Source organism: Cetorhinus maximus, chromosome 25 (genome assembly GCF_964194155.1).
Source record: "Cetorhinus maximus chromosome 25, sCetMax3.hap1.1, whole genome shotgun sequence".
Classification (NCBI taxonomy): Eukaryota; Metazoa; Chordata; class Chondrichthyes; order Lamniformes; family Cetorhinidae; genus Cetorhinus; species Cetorhinus maximus.
This window is the reverse complement of record NC_135903.1, coordinates 12,845,569-12,868,902: the sequence shown is the minus strand read 5'-3', so window position 1 is coordinate 12,868,902 and position 23,334 is coordinate 12,845,569. Positions and strand designations below refer to the sequence as shown.

At 46.4% G+C, this 23,334-nt stretch overlaps 1 protein-coding gene across 1 annotated transcript in view; it reads right to left on the bottom strand.

The window, feature by feature from the left end:
- LOC144667908 (keratin, type I cytoskeletal 19-like) overlaps window positions 1–23,334 on the bottom strand; it is a 189,891-nt gene that overhangs the window by 115,373 nt on the left and 51,184 nt on the right. The gene's annotated exons all lie outside the window — the stretch shown is intronic.

The window sequence follows — 23,334 nt, the reverse complement described above, 5'->3', positions numbered from 1 at the left end:
GTGATGACTCCCACAGTGGACTAGCCTACCACACTCAGTGTCAAGGTTAACCCATGAAGACTGGGCATTGGGGTGAGGCCTGTCGATACCGGAACATCCCCGTAACGAGGACCTGTCCCTTCAGGAAATAACTCGAAAGAAAAGCGATGCCTTATCAAACTCATCCCTAAGCAAAGAAGCAAAATGAAGCTGTTTTTGTGGGTGAGGTTTGGCAGGGAGTAACTATGCTTCAGGTGATAGTGTTTGTTCAACCTGTGTTGCCAACATGATCATACATTGCTCATTACTTTGGTTACATGACTTTCCATGGATTACTTTTAAAATTAAATTGTCACCAGATTCTTGAGTTTAATCGAAGCAGACAGACGGTCTACCTTGCAATTTTCCCACCATAGTTTGGACATGTTGAGACTTCTTGTACAACCTTCACTACTGCCTGGTGTTGATCAGCTAGCTATGCACCCACCATCAACAATAATATCTTACATTTATGTAGCACCTTTAAACCCAAAGTGCTTTCAGGAGCATTATCAAACCAAAGTTGACACTGAGCCACATAAGGAGAAATTAGGACAGGTAACCAAAAGCTTGGTCCAAGAAGTAGGTTTTAAGATGTGTCTTAAAGGAGGAGAGAGAGGTAGAGAGGTGGAGGAGTTTGGAAGGAATTCCAGAGCTTAGGGCCCAGTCAGTTGAAGGCATGGCCACCAATAGTGGAAAAATTAAAATCAGGGAATGTGTAAGATGTGTCCTGAATTGGAGGAGCGGAGAGATCTTGGAAGGAAAAAAACAGTTCAAAATTTTCAAAAACCAGTACAATTGGCACCAGTACTATTGGAGTTCTATGTTTGGGTATACACTTCAACCAGTACCAGTCATTTCCAAATTGACTGCTTTTCCTTCTGGGGCAGAGGATGTGGGTTGGAGGGGATTACAGCAAATGGCTGAGGAGATGAAGGAATTTGAAAACAAAGATGAGAATTTTAAAATTGAGGCAGTACTGGACCAGGAGCCAATGTAGATCAGTGAGCACAGGGTTGATGAGTGAATGGGGCTTGGTGTGAGTTAGGGAATAGAAAGCAGAGGTTTTATTTTATTTGTTGGTTCACTGTTTGTGGGCATTGCTGGCAAGGCCAGCATTTATTTCCCATCCCTAACTGCCCCTTCAGAAGGTGGTGGTGAGCCGCTTTCTTGAACTGCTGTAGTCCGTGAGGTGTAGGTACACCCATATTGCTGTTAGGAAGGGAGTTCCAGGATTTGAACCTAACAACAGTACTCAAGATTATGTGTGACTTGGAGGAGAAGTTGCAGGTGGTGGTGTTCCCATGCATCTGCTGCCCTTGTCCTTCAAGGTGGCAGAGGTCATGGGTTTAGAAGGTCATGTGGATGGTACACACTGCTGCCACCATGTACTGGTGATGGAGGGAGGGAATGTTTAAGGTGGTGGATGGAGTGCCAATCACACAGGCTGCTTTGTCCTGGATGGTGTTGAGCTTCTTCAGTGTTGTTAGTGCTGCACTCATCCAGGCAAGTGGGGAGTATTCAATCACACTCCTGATTTGTGCCTTGTAGATGGTGGACGGACTTTGGGGAGTCAGGAGGTGAGTTACTCATCACAGAATTCCCAGCCTCTGACCTGCTCTTGTAGCCACAGTATTTATGTGGCTAGTCCAGTTCAGTTTCTGGTCAATTGTAATCCCCAGAATTTTGATAGTGGGGGAATTCAGTGATGGTAAGGCCAATGAACGTCAATGGGCAATGGTTAAATTCTCTCGTTGGAGATGGTCATTGCCTGACACCTGAGAAGTGAGAATGAGTTTTGGATGAGTTCAAGTTCACGGAGGATGAAATGTGGGACACCAGCCAGGACAGAACTGTAATAATCAAGTCTAGAGGTAACAAAGGCATGGATGAGGGTTTAAGTAGCAGATAAGCTGAGGCAGGCACAGAGTTGTTTGTTGTTATGGATGTTGAAACAGGTAATCTTAGTGATGGCGTGAATATATGGTCAGGATCTCATCTCAGGGTCAAGTCTGACACCAGGATTACAGACAGTATGGTTCAGTCTCAGGCAGTTGCTATGGAGAAGGATGGAGTCAGTAACTAGGGAATGGAGTATGTAGCAGAGACAGAATGCAATGACCTTGGTCTTTCTGATATTTAATTGGGAAAAATTTCTGCACATCTAGTGCTGGATGTCAGACAAGCAGTTTGATAATTTGGAGACAGTGTAGAGGTCAAATCGAATCTTGTTGTGTATGAGCCTGTAAGGGTTACATTTATTACCCAGTCTCGCTTTCAGGATAATTCCCTTACTTTTATATTTCACCATTTTCCTGCTTATTCCTGGAAATCATCATCTCTTGCTTCCTGCCTGATCGTCATGTCACTTTCAATCTCCACGCCTCTTTGTCTCTGGCCTTTCACATTGTCTCTCATGTGCTCTCTCACTCACTCTCTGTCAACTACTGGAATTTTCATGCTCTATAATCATTTTGCTGTCCCTCTTCACCTGTTTCTCCTCAAGGCAATTCCCTTTTGTGGAGCCCATCTCCCAAAAATGACAGCGGATTTTGCAAAACTGAAAATGGTGCTGCAAAATGCTCTTGACCTCTGTAGAGCATTATCATGAGCACACTAAAGGATCAATCATACCTTTGAGTACTAAAAGCCATGTATCAACTGGGTGGAGAGAGTGAACATGCAGCCTAAGCAAGTTGGAATAATGTTATGAATGTAAGCACATTTCTGTTTCAACACACATGAATCATTCTCTTGATACTACTAATCTTCAATGGTTTACACAGTGACCTGTACATTGTATCTTACAGCCTAGAGTTTCTGCTATTTGCATTAGTTTCTTCAGTGTAATTTGGGTGAAATTGGCTGAAGCAGTACAAAATATCATGGAAATTCAAGGGTGAGTTACATTGAGAATAAATCAAGTTTCCACAATCTTTAACATTAGTTTAAAAATCATTTCACCTGCAGTTGCTGCTGCTCACAAAACTGTTCTTCAAAGTGAACTTCTTTTGTCAAGAGTGCTAGCAGATGTGCTTTAAACAGTTTTACATGTGAAAAAATACTTAGCTTACCAAGAAACTGACTACTATGTTCTAATGATACTAGTAAATGGTTCTTTATAATGTTTTAAAGTCATTTTTTGTGATTTTATATCAAGTTACTCCCTCTTAACAAAGCTCTTAACAAAGATGCTTATATTTTGTGACAAGCCCATTTTCAGCTGTCAAACTGCATTGGGTTACCATTCTTAAAACATCAAAAAATAAACAATTGCATCCTATTACATTGCCTTAGTGCAATGGTTCCTGGAGGATTTTACATTTTTGACTATGCAAATTCATTTTACCAGAAACTTGAACTGTAAACTAACCAGTGCGGTGTCAAGGGCAACTCATGTCCATTTCTTTCGATTGAATGCAACGTGTAACTCCACCCCTATCACTCACCTCTCTCTCTCTCTCTCTCTCTGCCTGCAGGGAAACCAGTGTGACATCACCAAAGACACATCATTGCTTGAGCATTATTTAATTCTCTCTGACATTTAAACAAATGCCCCCACAAAACAAGTCCTAACAAAGACTCACTGCAATCGTAGATAAAATTTGATGAGCTTTAAAAGTTCAGAGGGAATTGTCAACTAATTAGTTGTTTAAGCTGCTTCATAGGGAAGTTTGTCACAAAATTAATTTTAATGTTTAGAATTAAATGTTCTAATATTAGCTTCAATGTTGTATTGAAATTGGCAGAGAGTTCTGCTGTGTAACTTGATCAGTTATAGCTCAGTGGATATCATTCTCATGTGTGAATCAATAGGTTGCGGGTTCTTGTCCCACTCCATGAGATTTGAGCGCAGAATCCAAGTTTGGTAGTCCAGTGTGGAACTGAGAGCAAGCTGCTATCAGGGGTGGTGTCTTTTGAAACGGGATGTTAAACTGAGGCCTCATCTGCCCTCTCAGGTTGAAGTAAATGTTCCCGTGACACTATTTTTGAAGAAGAAAAGGGGACTCTCTCCAGCGCCCTGACCAGACTTTATCCCCCAGCCCACATCACTATATGAAAATGAGTTTTCCTCCCATTGCATTAGGTGCGGGATCGGGCGTGAAAACCTGCGTTCTGCCTGCCAGACGCAATGGTGGGTTTTCGTGCCGCATCGCCTACTCCCCAGCTTATTAATTATGCGCACACTGAAGCATGCCGTGTCGCTGGCGGGCAGCCTCTGATTCACCCACCCTGCTGTGAGCTCACCGCTTCCTCACTCCGGACACCATATTTAAATTGCAGCCGCGCACGGTGTTCTCAATGTCAGCAGCCCAGGACTACTCCACATGGAGGCATGGCCCCAAGAAGCCAAGAAGATGGCAGCTCCCAAATTCAGTGACACCTCACTCGAGCACCTGCCGGACACAGTCGCCATGTCGTCTACCTCCGCTTTGGCCACAGGAGGTCTAGCAAGCTCACCAATCTGGCTCGGGAGGCGGTGCCAGCGCTGGCCAGTGCCAATGTGGTCCAGAAGAGGTTGGCCACCCAATGCAGGAAGAGGATGAATGATCTCATGTGTGCCACCAGGGCAAGTCAACCATCTGATCACTCTCAACTCACACACTCACCAGCCCATCACACATTCACTGGCATCTCACTCACTGCCAGCTCAAGGGACATCACCACCCACTCATTCACACACCCTCACATGTCCATCTGGGCTCATCTACCCAGCAGATTGTGCACTCATCCCATCCATGGCTCCCCTCACCACCCACACACACCAGGCACCCTTACCATTTGCCCTGGCCTGCGATTTGCTCACACTCTCTCCGTCTGTCTTTATGCAGGACAAGCTCGCGCACAATAAAGGGGAGAGGTCCGAGACCCGGGGGCGGGGTATCCAACAACAAGGTCCTCACAGAGTTTGAGAATCGAGCCACCAAGATGGCTGGAGAGGTCATTGACCCTGACGGTGAGGTGACGCACAGCCAAGTGAGGATCCTGCACCAGCTCATCCCTCAGACAACCAGACTGCGAAGGCTTTGTCCTGTTTGAGGTGCCTGCCATGCACTAATTATCTCTCCTCTGTCTCAAAAGCACCTCTGGAGAGCGCCCGACAGCATCCACAAGCCTCATCTCCAGCCCCGACAACACCTGGGATGAGGAACCAGAGGAGAGCAGCATAGAAGCCCTGTCACAGCGCTCGCCCACACCCTCCACCAGCGCAGAGACACACACCTCGGTGGGACCTAGTTCTAGAGCCGCCTCGGGTCGCAATCTGGTGAGCACAGCACACAACCCGGTCCACAGCAGGTGGAGGCAGGGACATCCCAGGTCAATGGCACTCAGAGGACTGCTGGAGGCCATGACTCTGTTGAGTCCAAGTCAGATGACGAGCCTCAGGACTTGGTCCTAAATCAGTTGCTGGAGCTGCAGCGACAGCCACGGGAACATCAGGAAGGGCTGTCAGCTGCACTCCTCAGATTGCAACATACAATGGGGAAGTCCGACTGCCTTCAGTCTGAGGTGATAACACAGTAAACCAATGCGCCAAGGTCAGCCTTGGCAGGTTGGGGGCTGCCATGGAGACCTTAGTCCAGGGCATCAGTTCTGCACAGCTGTGCGAGCTGCACTCCACCGCTGGTGGCATTCATCAGTGGCTACACGAGAGGGGAGTTCGGGGAACCTAGGTCTTATTTCAGGTGCCCCTTCTCCTCAAGGGGTCAGCCAGGGACCCTCGGACACCCATAGGGAGGAGGACCAGCAGCTGGACACCCCAGGGCCATCCTCCCAAGTGACTCCAGGACTGTCCGGCCGATCTAAATCCCCTCTTCCTGTGACCCCATCAGCTCCAGCTCCACAGGCTGAGAAGGGTGCCCACTGCTGCACAGCAGGACACCCAAAGCAGGCCGGGGCCCTCCAGGTCTCAACCGTCCAGAGGACGTCTGCCAAGGTCATCATAGCCAACAGGATGTAGCAGTCAGCAGGCTGCCTCCACCACTGCTGTGGATGTCGGGGAAGTGGCAAGATGTAGCGGCAGAGTTAGGAAAGTTAAAAAGGTTTAGGAGGACAGCAGTGGCACGGACGGTCACAACATGTATGTAATGTTCACAAATGTAAATAGAACTGCACCGTTTCACATCTCCTCTTGTGTATGCCTCCTTTTCATGATGAGCCGTGCGTTGCTGTCAATCAGGTCTGACACTTTGGTCCCACCTCCCACATCCCAGATGTCACTATCATGGGCTTCTCGTCTATGTAGTGTGCTTCCACATCACCACAACGTGTGGCCCTTTTCCAGACAATTCTCAATATCAGTGATGCCTCACCCTTCATGTTAAGAGTGCTTCACATGTGGACCGAACCTCATTCACATGCTTTGCGGGGTCCTGTTTATTCTTGGCTGTGTAAGATTGAGGCAGAGGTGTTCTCCTATCTCGTCTGCTTTGTTGAAAGATGAAGGTGCAGTGTCTAAGGGAACAAGCGCTCACCCATGGGGAAGGGTCATATATCATACAAATCCATGCGGTCTCTGTCTGGCAGGGTTTTCGTGCCACTAGCCCACACTTAGAGCTCGTGTGCACTGCTGTCGGCCAATCGCGTTCCTGACTTTCCGACTGTCCGCCTGTTAAGCTCGCACCTCAAGCTGCTGAAGCTCCGCCCCTCTCAGGCACATTATTGTCCTGGGCCCTCGAATGCCCAGCCCTTGTGCGTCGCTCACCCTGCGATCGTCTGTCTTTCGGGGACAAGGCTCTCGTTACAAAGTGGGGGTGCAGTGCCGTGCGTCCCCTCGCTGAGCACTCACCCAGGTCACTGACGCTAATTCCAAATGGGGGTTTCTGGTGGGCAATAGAGGCTTTGAGCAGGCTCTGGAAGTGCACGTGGTCGCTTTTGACAATGTGTAGAGGAGCAATGGGATAGGAGCGAGGATGTATACTGAAGCTGAAGTCTGCTGTTTATTAGCAATGACACGTGTCCTTGAGGGCTCCATGGTGTGTGTGCATTTTGGACATGGCAAGAGCCAGGGCTGGCCACGAGGGCACAATGCCTGTGTTAAACAGGAGGCATTTTAATGTCTGGCAGGCAAGTGTTTGATATCGTCATGCTCAGGTGGTCCACATCCATTTCGAGCTGAGGATTAATGCAGCTCAGGATCCCTCACTGAGAGTGCCGGATGTCAGTGTGATTTGGAAGAATGCAGCACAGACGGCTGAATCTCTAAATGGATTCATAGCAGCAGAACATCACTGGCTGCCTTGCCCAAGTGTGAATGACCTGATTCACCATTGATGTCACACAGAGTGCGTATTCTGTTGCTACAGATGGATCTCCTTGAGGAGCTTTGTCACATTGAAGGCAGACAGTTACCAGACCACTGAGAATCGACTGACAGCTCCTGGCTCTTGTAGGCTGCTGTTGTGACTGGGCTGCTGGAGAGACACCTTCTGACGTCTGATGCCAGGACGCCCTCCCCCAGTTAGCACCTCATCTCAGCCAGGACACGGTGCTGAGGGTTCATTATCCTTCATAGGATCAGGAGAATATGAGCCCTGATGTGTAACTATTCACTCTCATAGTGAAGAAGGTGGGTGAAATGAGAGGAATAGCAACGCTGGTGTTCATGTTGGCTCAGGATGGAGGGCACTAGTCCAAGAGGATACTCACTGCAACTCACCATCCTCCTCATGGAATCTGGTGGCTATGAGGGCCTCACACGCATGCCTACCTTGTCTAGCCCATGCTATGGCCTCTTCCCCTGCAGCCTCGGCTTCCTCCAACTCATCACCCTCAACCCTTATCGGAAGAGACATGTAGCTCCTCCACCTCGTCATCTGGCGAGTTCTCCCACCTTTGCAATGCCAGGTTGTGCAGTGCACAGCAATCCATGCTGATCCTTGAGACTCTCTGGGGACTGTACTGGAGCGCTCCACCAGATCTGCCCAGCATGAGGATCACATCTTTAGGATCCCCATGGTGTGCTCCACCAATGCTCAGCAAGCGCCATGAGCCTCGTTGTACCTTCTCTCTGTGGGGGTCTGAGGCTACTGCAAGGGCGTCATCAGACATGTCCTTTGTGGCTAACCCATTTGTTACCGAGCAGCCAGCCCTGGATCCTATGTGGTCCTTTGAAGATGCCTGGGATCTTACAGTTGCAGAACCAGCTGTACATTGAGCGAGTGGTAGCCTTTCCTGTTTATGTGTTGGAGTGGCTGTTGCCAGGAAGCTTTTACAGCTACATGAGTGCAGTCGATGGCACCCTGCACCTGTGGGAAACTGGCAGTCTCAGTGCTCTGGTGTCCTGCTTTGCTTGATCTCTGTCGAAGTGGACATTATTGTGGGCCTTGGCAAAAAGGGCGTCTGTCACCTCATGAATGCATTTGTGCATGGCTGCTTGTGTGATCCCACAGAGATCCCCAGTGGAGCCCTGGAAGGAGCCACTGACATCGAAATTCAGAGAAGCCATTACTGTCACAGCCACTGGCCAACGGATGCCCTCCCAGTCCCCGTGGTGCCAATTCCTGGAGAATGTGGCAAATGTGAATCACCAGATCCCTGGACATGCGGAGCCGTTGGCAACACCGGTTCTCGCTCATCTGCAGATAAGACGTGCGAGTTCTGTAGGGTTTGGATCTTGCGAGGTGCCTATGCAGGACGTGTCTGTGAGCCTCATCCCCTGCATCCCCTGCTGGCCCTTGGTCTTGAGGGTTTTGCTCCTACCTTTGGTGATCCAGGCACCTCCATTGCAATCTTCTCCTTCTTCTCTCTTGCCCGTAAGCAATAGTGCAGGCAGCGATAAATCCAGCTTCCACCTCCCTGACGTCTCCTCTCTGCAGTGTCAACGAGAAGCAGACAAGCTTCAGCATTAGTCTCCAAGGGTCCTCTTTCTGTCAATGCCTCATCAGTGAATGTGGGTTCAGTGTTGGAAAGTACTCAGCCTGAAGATTATGGCCAATGTTGGGTATGTATCAAGGTTCCCCCCCATCCACCCCTCTGAACATGACTGGCTGCTGGGACATTGCTTTGGCCAGGTGTTTGGCTGTGCTGCTTTCAGCCCAGGTGTTGGGAGTCTCATTCACAGGACTCTAATACTACATTCTTTGGAATAGATATGAGGGTAAATGTTTAGTCAGGAAATGAGATTATTTAATGGCGGGGGGGCTGCCTGAAGTTTCTCTTCAGTGAACCGTCCAGTGCCAACTTTCTAACAGGCGTCTGGAGCTTGCCCATTCACCCAGTTGCTATGGGGTTCGTTATTACTCTGGGGAATTTCCACACTGTGAACAAGAGGTTAAAACAAGGAGATCCATTAGTGCCAATTTGCAAGGTTAGTCTTGCATAAATAGACACCATTGCTTCACTTTCCCTGCACAGTCATTGAAAGGTTCCTAACATGCCTCAGCTGTGCCTCTCTCCTCATTTGGGAATGCACAGTTCAGTTGTGTGCCAGTTGTTATCAACCAACCCCCCCTGGCGCATGCAGCTGCCCTCTATTCAGCCCCCAGAGCCCGCACCAGCAGAGATTCCCCTCAGTTTAATTCTGCGCCATCACTGCAGGTTGGAAGATGGTGGTGAAGAACTCTCACTGCCAGACCAGCTTGGACCCCTCCTGTGTGAGTATGGTAACCCCCCACCATTGTCCTAGAAGAGCTTCATGTTCAGGCCTCCGTCCCTCACAGACCTCCCCATCCTGCCCCTGTAATCCTCAATCCCGTTGTGCTTCTGCTGCATGCCCATTTGTTGGCCCCTGAACATTTGGAAGTAGATGTCCCTATGGCCCTTCTGTACCTCACCCATTCCCATCTTGAGGAAACTAATACTGTTCGAGATATAGCATCCTCTCCCCAGTCATGTGTCTGAGTGCAACCTTCCCCACTCATAACGCCCCCCAGTACAGGCCTAGCCCCGCAGCCCATGTAAAGCTACCTCCACCTTATCGCTGGTCTGGTAGGTTGAGACTTGCCTATGATAATCCCTTGAAAGCAAAGTGGTGCTGCCTGCAAAGCCTGGCGCTGATTCCCACGTGTGCTACGCAATGCAAGGTAGGAGAACTAATCTCGAAGTCATGAGCAAAGTGCAGGTCACCAGATGCACGTCACTTATGTCCTGTTGTGAAACACATTATTCTAATTGCATGCCGATGTGCCCAGATGATCCAGCATCAGGTGGTGGGTGGGGGGGGGGGGGGGGGGGGGGGGTTATTCCAGCGAGGAGACTTTATAATGACATGCAAAAATACGGAAATGACATTCCCAACGGGAATGCCACGGTGGGAAATGCACCCTGCCATTGATGGCTGGAGCACACAATCGCCACCTGGGTTTACGAAGATGTAAAATTGAATTTTTGCCTCCCCACAGTATTTCCCACTGCCGCCCACCATGACGCCCACTGCGAATAGGAGCAGAAAATCCCAGCCATTGTATGGTCATCAACTCGGTGCTATTCATGGGAACTTGCTCTGCACAAAATTGGCTGCGTGTTTCCCACATTAATTCGAGGAAGTAACTAGCAACATGGATAAAGGGGAACCTGTAGATGCGGTGTACTTGGATTTCTAGAAGGCATTTGACAAGGTGCTGCATCAACTGTTACTACACAAAATAAGAGCTTATGGTGTAGGGGGTAACATATTAGCATGGATAGAGGATTGGTTAGCTAACAGGTAACAGATATTAGGCATAAATGAGTCATTTTTAGGTTGGCAAGATGTGACAAGTTGAGTGCCACAGGGATCAGTGCTGGTGCCTCAACTATTTACAATCTATATCAATTATTTGGATGAAGAGACCATGAAGGTTGCTGACTTTGCTAATGACAATAAGATAGGTAGGAGAGTAAGTTGTGAAGAGGACATAAGGAGACTGCAAAATGATTTAAATAGGTTAAGTGAGTGGGCAAAAAATTGGCAGATGGAGTATAATGTGGGAAAATGTAACTTGTCTACTTAGGCAGGAAGAATAGGAAAGCAGAATATCATTTAAATGGACAGAGACTGCAGAGGGATCGGGGTGTCCTGGTACATGAATCGCAAAAAGTTAGAATGCAGATACTGTAAGTTATTAGGAAGGCAAATGGAATGTTGTCATTTATTGCCAGGGGAATGGAATATAAAAGTAGGGATGTTTTGCTACAGTTGTACAGGGCGTTGGTGAGACCACATCTAGATTACTGTGGATAGTTTTGGTCTTCTTACTTAAGAAAGGACATAGTTGCATTAGAAGCAGTTCAGAGAAGATTCACTTGGCTGATTCCTGGGATGAAAGTGTTGTCTTTTGAGGACAGGTTGACAGGCTGGGTCTATACCCATTGAGATTAGAAGAATGGGAGGTGATCTTATTGAAACATATAAGATCCTGAAGGGATTTGACAGGGCGAATGCTGAAAGGATATTCCCCCTTTTGAGGGAGACCAGAACTAGGGGACGCAGTTTAAAAATAAGCAGTTTCCCATTTCAGATGGAGATGAGGAGATTTTTTTTCCCTCAGAGCATTCTTGGTCTGTGGAATTCTCTTCCCCAGAGAGCAGCGGAGGCAGGCCATTGACTATCTTGAAGGCTGAGTTACATAGATTCTTGACTGACAAAGGACTCAAAGGGTAGAGGGGCAAGCGGGAAAGTAGAGGCTACAATCAGATCAGCCATGATCTTATCAAATGGTCGAGCAGACTTGAGGGGCTGAATGGCTTACTCCTGCTCCCAATTTGTATGTTCATACACGACAATCACAACACTTCAAAAAATATTTAATTATCCCTAAAGCACATTGGGAGCTTGTGAAAGGTGCTAGATAAATGCTTTTGAACAACTATACCCAAAAAATTTCAGCATGTAGCTTATTTTTCCAATCAAATTTCCTCTCCTCTCCTCATGAAAGAGGGATAATCCTGCTGGAATATAGTCCCACATGTGGATAATCCTGAGAGTGACTGCCCTTGGCATCAAGGCAGCATTTAAGCAATGGTGGCTTCAAGGAGCCCTAGCAAAACTGGAGACCATAGGAATCAGGGTGCAAACTCTCCACTGGGTGCAGTCATACCTGACACAAAAGAAGTTGGTTGTGGTTGTTAGAATATCAAAAACCACAATCCACAAACCCTTTAAATAACTTAACCTGTGTAAACAAACATAATGAATTTGACCACAGAGATCAGAGAGCTTGAGCAGTCAGTCAAACAATGTTCCCTCTGGGGAGCAGGTGCTCTAGTATTCTAATAACCGTCTGGCATACATAATGAGACATGGCTGAGAGCCCAGACAACCATTAGGTTTATTGAAATAGCTGCTCTCAAGAGGAATCATTGTTTGAATGACAGCTCAGGCAATCTGATTTATGCTGTCAATTTCACAATGTTTGTTTCCACAAGTTAAGTGGTTTCAAGGGTTTGTGGTTTGTGCTTTTTGAAACTTTAAAGAGCCTGGATGTTGACATTTTATTAGCTTGCAGTGGATTTTTTTTCAAACATAGGAGAAAATTATGAATGGCTTACTTTTTTTCAAAGCTTTTTTTTTACACATTCCACTATATGCTATAGTGTTCATTGGTTCCAGGAAGTGTACAGTGGGTCAATGGGCATGCAGGTGTCATAGCTTGGCATAGGGGGCATTGGGGCCATAGGGAGTGGGTGGAAGGGCAGAGCTTGGCATGGGGCATGAGGAGAAATAAGGGTGGATGGGGGGATATAACTTAACATAGATGGCATGTGGAAAACCTTTTGAACTTGCCTTTTAAAAGGTCCTTTCATGCACTCTGTGGTTCACGACTTCTCTGAAGGGTTGTGGACCATGACTCTTTTAAAAACATCGCCGACTCCATGGAAATTGCGGAGGAGTAGGGCACGCCTATCTCCACCATGGAGTCGGCCAGGTCAGGAGTGTCCGATATGGGCTTTTGACAGGAAGCAGCCCGCACCCTTCAAAGGCACTCCCCAAAAATTAGCCAGCCCAGGAATCAGGACCCGCTCACCATTTTTAAAGGGATCCTGAGTCAACGCGAGTTGATGAAAATCCAGGCTTATGTTCAAGTCTCCACTTGCAGGGAAGTGGGGTTTGAACTGTTTATCTCCTATACTCAGAGGTGGGAATACCAGCACTGAGCCAAACCCTCATCCCAGGCACAGTGTTTCCATTCTTAATTTTCACTGCAGAAGGATAGGGATCTGGAATAAAAACAAAAGGAATTTTTCATCGCCAATTTTTCATCGCCAATATTATCTAATTGTCACAAGAAACCATAGAAACAATATAACTTTTATTTAGTAATTCAACATGATATTAATAAATATATTTCCACATCTCAACAGGTGTGTTTCATTTCCATTACAATAATGATAAGACATTGCAGTCTGACAATACAATAGAATTCAGGTTTGCATACCGATTACAAGCAGATGTTCAAGGAAAAGCAAGGCAAGAGCTTGGATGTTAGCTCTATCATCCAGCCAACATTGCCCCAAAGATCCTGCAACCGGCAGGAATAACCTTCCAGGGAATGTTCACATCATCCTAAAAGACTCTGAGGGTTGACCTGAAGGTTCATGCTGTAGATAGGGAACCACAGATCGGGACACAGGGGCTCAGATCCTATTAAGGATTTATTGAACAACATATCATTACTCTCCTCCGGGTTGTCTCAAAGATGTGCATTTGTCACAATGACTGGGCTGATGTTCAGATTCTGAGAGTTTGAAGTTGCTCATTTTTTTAAGCTGATTCAATCAGGTGTTTGCTACAGTAAAATAAAGCAACAAAATGTCACCCAGTGACCACATCAAAGACCCTGATTAGATCAAATTCAGTGTAATTTGCTACACTGTCCCCATCAAACACTTCCAGAACAGGTACAGCACGGGGTTAGATACAGAGTAAAGCTCCCTCCACACTGTCCCCATCAAACACTCCCAGGACAGGTACAGCACGGGGTTAGATACAGAGTAAAGCTCCCTCCACACTGTCCCCATCAAACACTCCCAGGACAGGTACAGCACGGAGTTAGATACAGAGTAAAGCTCCCTCTACACTGTCCCCATCAAACACTCCCAGGACATGTACAGCACGGGGTTAGATACAGAGTAAAGCTCCCTCTACTCTGTCCCCATCAAACACTCACAGGACAGGTACAGCACGGGGTTAGATACATAGTAAAGCTCCCTCTACTCTGTCCCCATCAAACACTCACAAGACAGGTACAGCACGGGGTTAGATACAGAGTAATGTTCCCTCTCTACTGTCTCCATCAAACACTCCCAGGACAGGGGCAGCACAGGGTTAGATACAGAGTAAAGCTCCCTCTACTCTGTTCCCATCAAACACTCACAGGACAGGTACAGCACAGGGTTAGATACAGAGTAAAGCTCCCTCTACTCAGTTCCCATCAAACACTCCCAGGACAGGTACAGCACGGGGTTAGATACAGAGTAAAGCTCCCTCTACTCTGTTCCCATCAAACACTCACAGGACAGGTACAGCACGGGGTTAGATACAGAGCAAAGTTCCGTCTACTCTGTTCCCATCAAATTCGAGCCAGGCCGTTCAGAGGTGATGTCAGGAAGCACTTCCTCACACAAAGGGGAGTGGAAATCTGGAACTCTCTCTCCCAAAAAGCTGTTGAGGCGGAGGGTCAATTGAACATTTCAAAACTTAGATTGATAGATTTTTTTGGGGGTAAGGGTATCAAGGATTATGGAACCAAGGCGAGTGAATGGGTTTAAGATACACATCAGCCATGATCTAATTGAATGACGAAGGAGCTGAATGGCCTCCTCCTGTTACTAGGAAAGCTCACTGGGTGTGACTTGCCTCCAAACTCAGGCTTTCAGTTTGGATTCCTGCCAAGTTCACCCCCTCCTGGAAGTCTGCAGGTTTGAAATGACAGCGGAGGGACAAGCTCATGGATGCAATGGCTCCCATCGTCAAATAGCTGGTTGTCACTTAATGTCCTGGCTCTCGCATGAATTACCACCTCCTGCTGTAAATAGCAGGAGCTGCCAACCACCTAAGGAGCAACGCCCCAGCACAGAACACACTGCCTGCCAGCAGAACCAATCAGCTTAGCTTGTTATATTAAAGAAGAATTCACAACCCACCACGTAGCTCAAGAGCAGAAATATGCAGCACCCACAGGTACCTGAGTTTAACCGCCTCATAGTTCCATTGTGAGTTTGCTGCAGGGTGTGTGCAGTACAAATAAACTTGTACCTCATGGGAGAGGGAGCAGGTGCAGGGCATTAGATTTACAAATATCTTGTGATTCATTCGCTTTGAAGTTGTTTTGATCTTGCTGACATTTGATTAGTTAGGATTGATTCATTTTTACCCATCGCCTTGTCATTTCTCAGGAAAACCTTCACATACAGTGAAAGTTAATCTGCAGGAGCACACAGCGATTGCTTTGTACAGAGCAAGATTCCACATTCAGCAACGAGGTGCATAATCAGTTCAGCCGCTTTTGACTGGGGTTGGGACACCAGGAAACTCAGTGCTGTTCTCCAAATAGTGTCGAGCTAGCACAACAGGCAGATAGTTTCTCCTCCAATGACTCTGCTTGAAGCTTCCAATCAATCCACAGTGTCACTAATTTGAAATGTGCAGCTACAGCCTCAATGCTAATTCCAAATAGCCATTCCACACACAGAACCAAGAAATTATCAAGTCTCAAATTCGAATGACTTTGACAGGGGCAAGATACTGGTCTCAAATCAATGAGACTTTGTGCCCACTTGAAAATGCTAATAGGCAAGAGTAGGCCTGGTTTGGCAACAAAAACTGCCAGAAAGGAATCTACGATGCTGTGTGGACCTGTCCATGGTTTGATAATCTAGCCAAGTTTTATCTTAGGTTGTGGCTCAGTGGATGGTACTCATGGTCCTGGTTCAGTACCTTGTGAGTTCAAGCCCCATAGGACACTCCCAGTGCAGTACTGAGGGAGTGCTGCTCTGTAGGAGGTGCAGCTTTTTTGGATGAGACCTATCTGAGGCCCCTTCTGCCCTGTCAGGTGGATATAAAATACCCCAGGGCCCCAATTCCAATAAGAGCAGGGGAGCTCTTCCTTTTGTTCTGGGAAATATTTATCCTTTAGCCAATATCACGAGAAAAGGTTATCTGGTCATTGTTACATTGCTTTGTGGGATCTTGCTGTGTGCAAATTAGCTGCTGCGTTTCTTACAGTAACTGCATTTCAAAAGCACTTTCTAGGCTGTAAAATGTTTCCAGACATCCTGTGGTTGTGGGAAGTGCGAGAGAAAAGTATTTCCTTCTGATATATTTATTGCAAACCTGAGGGACTTGGACAGAGTGACAGCCCATCATCAGTTAAACTGTAGAAAACTCACATTTCAAAACTGAAAGAATAATATTTCTCTCAATGGCGTGTTTTCCAAAAATGAAATGATGAGCTTATTGTAAAGCTTTAAAATGACAGGAACCCAGAAGCTGCCAGTATCATCGGACCAATCCTTTGTTAGTTTATATTCCTCTGTCTGCAGTTAGAACATAGACATTGCCCTGATTAGTATAAACTGGTTAATGTGTCTGCTAAAACCTTGCTAAAGAGGAAAGTAACACAAACAGGAACTGGGTTCATTCACTAATATCAGCGATAGAATCTCCTTTTAAATATTATATTCACCTCTCGTTATTCAATCCCAATTCCATCAGATTACTATAACCCACCACTGCTGGGAAATAGAAAGTATAAACTCTTTTTAATTTGGATGTTTTAAGTTGTGGGTATTCCCCATTTCCAGAAGGCAGGCAAGAATATGTGGAGATGAATTAATAAGTTGTTTGTCGTACTAGCCCTTTAAATACTACAGTGGTTCCAATCACCTTAAAAATATTTCCGAAAATAGGTCTATTTGGATTTCCAATTGTTTTGTGAGCTGTTGTAGGCTGCAGTTTATGGTGCTGGACACAGGTTATGGGGTAAAAACTCAATCTCAGTAAGCTGTGAAACTGAATTAAATACACCCTGCATTCAATGCGCTGGAGCCAGTAAACACGACCACAAAGGCTGTCGTGAAAGCTCCCCTAACCTGCTCACTAATGTCCTTCGGGGAAGGGAACCTGCTGCTCTTAACCAGGCTGCTCTATACCTGATCCTACTGTGGATCGGAGTGGCCGAGGAAGTTAAACAATCAACCATCCCACAGCAGCTGGGAATTGTTGATCTTGCCCCTGTCTCAAGAACAAAGTGTTGCTGAAGGAGGGAAACGTATTCCATTTGATGAAACCATGCTGACCATTAGGGATTATGTAACCTAGAAAGAAGAAGGCTGTTACCTTGTATAACAGTACCTTGTTAAACAATCCCATTGACATAAATGGCTGCCTGTTTTTCCCTGTCTTGACATTGTCAGCTACAATAGTCACACGTGGTTAGAGTGACATCACAAGACAGCGCGAGGGAGCGCCGGAGAGATCAGAACCAGCGCGAATGCGGGGAAGCTTGAAAAGGTGACATCAGCACAAAGGTCAGAGCTGATTGGTGAGTAGTGGGTAAGTGTCTCTCTCCAGTTTTTTCTCCAGTTTAAAATAGATTAAGCTAAGGAAAGGTAAGAGTTCTAGTTTTTATTTAAAGTATATAAATAATTTAATGTTTTTTACTGTATTTAACTTAAAGTAAGGGGGTTTTTTTCAACTAGAGGCATGGCAGGGCAGCTCAGTCCCGTGTTATGTACTGCCTGCAACATGTGGGAAGTCCTAGATGCTCCTTGCGCTCTGACTGACCACGTGTGCAGGAAGTGCCACCAGCTGCAGCTACTTGAGCTCCGGGTTTCGGAGGTGCATCCGCGAGGCTGAGAGTTTCATGGATTGCATGTTTTTAAACGTGGTCACCCCACAGCTTACGGAAGTGCAGACAGAGAGGGAATGGGTGATCATCAGTTAGAAGAAAGGTGTCAGGCAGATAGTCAGGAAATCCCCAGGGTGTGTCTCACTCGAGAACCGTTTTTCTGTGTTGGAAAATGGTGAGAGTGATGGTTCCTCTGGGGAGTGCAGCCATGCTCATGGCACTGTGAGTGGCTCAGCTGCACAAGGTAGGAGGAAAAAGAGGAGAAGTGCGTAAAAGACTCAATGGTAAGGGGAACAGACATGAGTTCCTGACGCCATAGATGTGACTCCAGGATGGTATGTTGCCTCCATGGTGCCAGAGTCAAGGATGTCACTGAATGGCTGCAGGGCATTCTAAAGGGGGAGGGCGAACACACAGAGACCGTGGTACATATTGGTACCAATGACATACGTAGAAAGAGGGATGAGGTCCTGCAGGCAGGATTTAGGGAGCTAGGAAGCAGATTAAAAAACAGGACTTCAAAGGTAGTAATCTCTGGATTACTTCCGGTGCCACGCGCTAGTGAGTTTAGAAATAGGAGGTTAGTCCAGATGAATGCGTGGCTGAAGAGATGGTGCAGGAGGGAGGGCTTTAGATTTCTGGGACATTGGGACCGTTTCTGGGGGCAGTGGGACCTGTACAAGGTGGATGGGTTGCACCTGAACTGGAATGGGACCAACAACCTTACAGGGAGGTTTGCTAGTGCTGTTGGGGAGAGTTTAAACTAACTCAGCAGGGGGATGGGATCCTGAGAGGAGATTCAGCAGGGGGAGGTGCACAGCCAAAATCAGAAGAGAGAATAAGTGAGTCTGGAAGGCATAGAAATTATAGGCCAGTTAAGGCACAAGGGAGTTTGGCAAGGTTGGATGGTATTTATTTCAATGCAAGGTGTCTGACTAATAAGGCAGATGAGTTGAGGGCACAAATTAACACATGGAAGTATGATGTCGTTGCTGTCACAGAGACATGGTTGAGAGAGGGGCAGGATTGGAGGCTCAATATTCCAGGATATAGGGTCTTCAGGCGAGACAGGGAAGGAGGTAAAAGAGGAGGGGGTATCACAATATTGATCAAGGAATCAATTACAGCAGTAAGGAGGGATGACATCTTAGAAGGCTCCTCAAATGAAGCCATACGGGTAGAACTGAAAAACAAAAAAGGAGCAATCACATTGCTGGGAGTGTACTATAGGCCCCCAAACAGTCAGAGAGAAATAGAAGAGCAGATATGTAGCCAAATTTCAGAGAAGTGTAAAAATAATAGGGCAGTAGTAGTGGGGGATTTCAACTTCCCCAATGTTAACTGTGTTAGTCATAGTGTGATAGGTTTAGAGGGAACAGAATTCTTAAAATGCATCCAGAAGAACGTTTTAAGCCAGTGCGTAGAAGGCCCTACAAGAGAGGGGGCGGTCCTGGACTTAATTTTAGGGAATGAAGCCGGGCACGTGGTAAAGTTATCAGTGGGGGAGCATTTTGCAGAAAGTGATCACAACTCCGTTAGATTCAAGGTTGTTATGGACAAGGACAAGGATGGGCCAGAAATCAGAGTTCTAAATTGGGGGAAGGCTGATTTTAATAAGGTCAGATCTGATTTGGCCAGAGTGGACTGGGAGCAGCTACTTTTGGGTAAATCTGCGTCAGAGCAGTGGGACTTATTCAAGAAGGAAATAGGGAGAGTACAGGGCCAACATATTCCAGCAAAGACAAAGGGTGGGACCAACAAATCCAGGGAACCCTGGATGTCGAGGGATATACAGGATTGGATAAAGAGAAAAAGGGAGGCTTATGGCAGATACTGAGGGCTCAAAACAGCAGAAGCCCCAGAGGAGTATAGAATGTGTAGGGGGGAACTTAAAAAGGAAATTAGGAGAGCAAAAAGGGGGCAGGAAAAAACATAGGCAGGTAAAATAAAGGAAAATCCAAAGTTATTTTACAAGTACATTAAGAGTAAGAGGATAACTAGGGAAAGAGTAGGGCCCATTAAGGACCATAGTGGTAATTTGTGTGTGGAGCCGGAAGATGTAGGTAGGGTTCTAAATAAATACTTTGTGTTGGTGTTCACAAGTGAGAGGGACGACATGGGTATGGAAATCAGGCAGAAGGACTGTGATATAATTAAAGAAATTAGCACAGAAAGGGAGGAGTTTCTAAGTGGTCTGGCAGGCTTAAAAGTAGATAAATCTCAAGGCCCGGATGAAATATATCCCAGGCTGTTGAGTGAGGCAAGGGAGGAGATAGCAAAGGCACTGGCAATAATTTTCAATACCTCTCTGGCCACAGGAGAGGTGCTAGAGGACTGGAGGACAGTCAATGTGGTACCGTTATTCAAGAAGGGAGGAGGGAATAAACCAGAGAACTACAGGCCAGTCAGTCTAACCTCAGTGGTGGGGAAGCTATTGGAAGCAATTCTGAGGGACAGAATTAATCTACACTTGGAGAGGCAGGGATTAATCAAGGACAGTCAGCATGGTTTTGTTATGGGGAGGTCATATCTGACCAATTTGATTGAATTTTTCAAAGAGGTGACCAGGTGTGTAGATGAGGGCAATGCATTTGAACTAGTCTACTTGGACTTCAGCAAGGCTTTTGATAAGGTCCCGCATGGGAGACTGATAATGAAGGTAAGAGCCCATAGGATCCAAGGCAATTTGGCTAATTGGATCCAGAATTGGCTGAATGGCAGGAAGCAGAGGGTGATGGTCAAGGGGTGTTTTTGTGACAGGATGCCTGTGTTCAGTGGGGTTTCACAGGGATCGGTGTTGGGTCCCTTGCTGTTTGTGGTACATATAAATGACTTAGACTTGAATGTAGGAGGGTTGATCAGTAAGTTAATGGATGGCACGAAAATTGGTGGGGTGGTAAATAGTGAGGAGGATAGCCTTAGATTATAGGGGGATATAGACAGGCTGGTCAGATGGGCTGATCAGTGGCAAATGGAATTTGATCCAGATAAGTGTGAGGTGATGCACTTGGGCAGGACAAACAAGGCACAGGAATACACAATGAATGGTAGGACACTGGGAAGTACCAAGGATCTGAGGGACATTAGTGTGCATGTCCACTGGTCCCTTAAAGTAGCGGGACAGGTAGATAAGGTGGTTCGTATGGGATACTTGCCTTTATTAGCCGAGGCATAGAATATAAGAGCAGGGAGGTTATGCTGGAACTGTATAAAACGCTGGTTAGGCCACAGCTAGAGTATTGCGTGCAGTTCTGGAATTCACATTATAGGAAGGATGTGATTGCACTAGAGAGAGTGCAGAGGAGATTTACCAGGATGTTGCCTGGGCTGGAGAGTTTTAGTTATGAGGAGAGATTGGATAGACTGGGGTTATTTTCCTTGGAGCAGAGGAGATTGAGGGGGGACATGACTGAGGTGTATAAAATTATGAGGGGCATAGATAGGGTAGACAGGAAGAAACTTTTCCCCTTGGTGGAGGGATCAATAGCCAGGGGGCATAGATTTAAGGTAAGAGGCAGGAGGTTTAGGGGGGATGTGAGGAAGAATTCTTTCACCCAGAGGGTGGTGGGAATCTGGAACTCACTGCCTGAAAGGGCGGTAGAGGCAGAAACACTCATAACATTTAAGAAGTATTTGGATGTGCACTTGCGATGCTGTGGCATACAAGGCTATGGGCCTAGTGCTGGAAAATGGGATTAGAATAGTTAGGTACTTATTTGACTGGCGCAGACTCGATGGGCCGAAGGGCCTTTTCTCTGTGCTGTAGACCTCTATCACTCTATGATTCTATGACAATATGCCTGGCCCAGGCTTTCTGGAGCTCAGGGAAATGCCTTGGAAAATGCACCCACCTAGGGAACATGGGCAGATTTTAACCCATTCAAAACCCGTCCATTTGCTCAGAGTTAAAATCAGACCCATTGCCTGAAAACGCTGCTCCTCTGGCAGCATTGCAATGATCACTGCATTGCACAAGTGCATGTTTCGTGATGACAGCTTGCTCTCAGGCATCGCCTGTCTCACTCGCTGCTGTGAATTAGGACTCAGCCACAGTATCAACTCGGAGGGATGGTGCATGGGCTATGATTGTCTAGTGGTTCCCACAGACAATGTTACATTCAAATATCCAATAATTCTAATGGTAACCCAGAAGCAATATGTTAGCACCAGTTGGTGCCATTAACATGGTCTTTTGCTGAAGTTCTCACTCTCTGCCCATCTAGCCCACCTATCCACGGTATTTCCTTGGTGCATTTTGAATAACCCGGTGTTTAAGCTGTCGTTAAGCATGAACACCAGCAAAGACCAGTTGTCCCAAATGTGCATACTCAATATAATTCCGTAAATCCCGCCTGTTGCCAAAACCTGATCCTTCTTCCTGTTACGTACATATGAACTAGGAGCAGGAGTAGGCCTCTTGGCCCCTCGAGCTTGTTCTCCCATTCAATAAGGTCATGGCTGATCTGATTGTAACCTCAACTCCACATTCCTGCCTACCCCTGATAACCTTTCACCCACTTGTTTATCAAGAATCTATCTAGCTCTGCCTTAAAAATATTCAACGATTCTTATTCCACCACCTTCTGAGGAAGAGTTCCAAAACCTCATGACCCTTTGAGAGAAAAATTTCTCATCTCTGTCTTAATTTTAAACCGTGACCCCCTAGTTCTGGATTCTTCCACAAGGGGAAACATCCTTAACACATCCACCCTGTCAAGACCCCTCAGCATCTTAAATGTTTCACTCGAGTCACCTCTTACTCTTCTAAACTCCAGCGGATACAAGCCTAGTCTATCCAACCTTTAATGTTAAGGCTTCTTGTTACAGGTCATGCTGGTTCTAGTCGAGGTGCATTCACTTAGATGTTCTGTGACAATTTACACGTTGTAAATTAGATGTACCATTTCTTTATATCCTGAAAATGGATGAGTTGTGCAGTTTGCAATGTTGGATTGTATTCTTCAGAGATGTTAAATTAACCCTTAGAACGTTTAGTTGTAGCTAGCTACAAAACTTTATTCAAATATCTCGCTGTCTCCCTCTGTGAGCCAGTTTTATCTGGTGATTGACAAGTAGAGATGATCAGAAACACCCATTGACAGAGATTCCAGCCATGTAGAAACTAGCTATCCAGTAAAGCTGTGGAATAAAAGGTCCCAAAGAAAAAGGAGTGTTTGTTGGGGATATTAGGATACATGACGAAATGTTTGATCAAAGAGGTAGGTTTTAAGGAGCATCTCAAAGGGAGATGCAGTGAGGTGGAGAAGTTTAGGGAAGGAATTCCAGAGCTTATGGTCCAGACAACTGAAATTGTGACCACCAATGGTGGAGTGATTAAAATCGGAGGTTGGACAAGAGGCTGGAATTGGAGGAGCGCAGATATCTCGGAGAATTGTAGGTATCTCAGAAATCTCGGAGAATTGTAGGGTTGAAGGAGGTTACAGAGAAAGCGAGAGGGCAAGGCCCTGCAGAGATTTGAAAATAAGGATAAGAATTTTAAAATTGAGGTGTTGCCTGGGAGCCAATGTAGCCTAATGAGCACAGG